This window comes from Schistocerca americana, chromosome X, assembly GCF_021461395.2.
Source record: "Schistocerca americana isolate TAMUIC-IGC-003095 chromosome X, iqSchAmer2.1, whole genome shotgun sequence".
Lineage (NCBI taxonomy): Eukaryota > Metazoa > Arthropoda > Insecta > Orthoptera > Acrididae > Schistocerca > Schistocerca americana.
Window position 1 is genome coordinate 273,286,326 of NC_060130.1, and position 2,450 is coordinate 273,288,775.

Below are 2,450 nucleotides of genomic sequence, written 5' to 3' on the forward strand. Positions count from 1 at the left end.
ATGCAGCTTCAACACGATACCACAGTTCAACAAGAGAGGTGACTAGAGTATTGTGACGAGCCAGTTGCTCGGCCACCATTGACCAGACGTTTGGTGAGAGATCTGGAGAATGTGCTGGCCAGGGCAGCAGTCGAACATTTCCTGTATCCAGAAAGGCCCGTACAGGACCTGCAACATGAGGTCGTGCATTATCCTGCTGAAATGTAGGGTTTCGCAGGGATCGAATGAAGGGTAGAGCCACAGGTCGTAACACATCTGAAATATAACGTCCACTGTTCAAAGTGCCGTCAATGCGAACAAGAGGTGACCGAGACGTGTAACCAATAGCACCCCATACCATCCCGCCGGGTGATACGCCAGTATAGCGATGATGAATTCACGCTTCCAATGTACGTTCACCGCGATGTCGCCAAACACGGATGCGACCATCATGATGCTGTAAACAGAACCTGGATTCATCCGGAAACATGACGTTTTGCCATACGTGCACAGATTCGTCGTTGGGTACACCATCGCAGGCGCTCTTGTCTGTGATGCAGCGTCAAGGGTAACCGCAGCCATGGTCTCCGAGCTGATAGTCCATGCTGCTACAAACGTCGTCGAACTGTTCGTGCAGATAGTTTTTGTCTTGCAAATGTCCCCATCTGTTGACTCAGGGATCGAGACGTGGCTGCACGATCCGTTATAGCATTGCGGATAAGATGCCTTTTGTCTTCCAAACGTCCCCATTTGTTGACTCAGGGATCGAGAAGTGGCTGCACGATCCGTTACAGCATTGCGGATAAGATGCCCCGTCATCTTGACTGCTAGTGATACGAGGCCGTTGGGATCGAGCACTTCGTTCCGTATTACTCTCCTGAACGCAACGATTCCATATTCTGCTAATAGTCATTGAATCTCAACCAACGCGAGCAGCAATGTCGCGATACGATAAACCGCAATCGCGATAGGCTACAATCCGACCTTCATCAAAGTCGGAAACGTGATGGTACGCATTTCTCCTCCTTACACGAGGCATCACAACAACGTTTCACCAGGCAACGCCGGTCAACTACTGTTTGTGTATGAGAAATCGGTTGGAAACTTTCCTCATGTCAGCACGTTGTAGGTGTCGCCACCGGCGCCAACCTTGTGTGAATGCTCTGAAAAGCTAATCATTTGCATATCACAGCATCTTCTTCCTGTCGGTTAAATTTCGCGTCTGTAGCACTTCATCTTCGTGGTGTAGCAATTTTAATGGCCAGTAGTGTACAAAGTAATGTCAACCGTACGTGTCTCAGTGTAGCCAAAAACGAGCAGACTGGTGACAGTTTGTATTTTTGATACAAGAGTGCCTGCATTTGGACTAAAACAATGACTGCAGTGAGTAAGGAGACATTGTACATAGTTAGGAACATGTTGCAATATGCGTTACATAGTATCATTAAGACAAATAACCGGCAGGAGGCTTTAGATTACTTTTATATTCTACCGATCATTTGAGTTGCTAGCAACTACAGTCACTCAGCTCTCATGAAGGTATGTCACAATATTCGATGTTGCTCCTCTATACAGAACACTTTTGTTGCTACAAGCAGGGCATCTTAACGGTCAAAGCCACTGTCATTCTAAGGAATATTCTAGCTGTCTGTTCACTAGACCTCTCACTGACTGAAACTGTGTGGGATCAACAAGTCGGCTACATCTCTAGCAATAAATGATTGGAATCTAAACAGCGTGACAGAGAATAATGCAATAACAACATTCATAATTCCGTCTTATTATATCTGTAGTGTGACTCTGGTCTGCTGGGAAAGAATCCTTCATTTTTGCCAGTAATGAAAAAAAAGCACTCCGTCTTCAGGCCAAAAGTTGCCCATCGGGACCATCCGACCGCCGTGTCATCCTCAGCTGAGGATGCGGATAGGAGGGGCGTGAGGTCAGCACACCGCTCTCCCAGTCGTTACGATGGTTTTCTTTGACCGGAGTCGCTACTATTCGGTCGAGTAGCTCCTCAGTTTACATCACGAGGCTGAATGCACCCCGAAAAATGGCAACAGCATATGGTTTCCTCGATGGTCACCCATCCAAGTGTTGGACACGCCCGACAGCGCTTAACTTCGGTGATCTGACGGGAACCGTTGTATGCACTGCGGCAAGGCCGTTGACACTTTGTTAGTAATACCACTTCAGATTTTCTTGTAATCGTATGCCCTACCTGTCAAGAATAACGCAATATGAGATGGAACATAAGCTTAAAATTTCACATAGGCAACGGACGGAATTAGCCTTTCTGACAGAACCTTTACGACATTCAACTTGATTAGTTGGCGTGTTAGCAGTAAGGACTGTTGGACTGGGATTTAAACCAAGTTTCTACTAACTGCAAGTCCGTATACAAGGCACCTCCGTTAATATACCAGTTGTCTGAATTTCTACTCTTATCTTTGTATCACTACCACTTACATAGA

At 46.5% G+C, this 2,450-nt stretch overlaps 1 pseudogene; it reads right to left on the bottom strand.

Moving 5' to 3' along the window:
• Positions 1-2,030: 2,030 nt before the first annotated feature.
• LOC124557618 lies at positions 2,031-2,148 on the bottom strand (annotated as a pseudogene).
• Between the last annotated feature and the right edge of the window lie 302 nt (positions 2,149-2,450).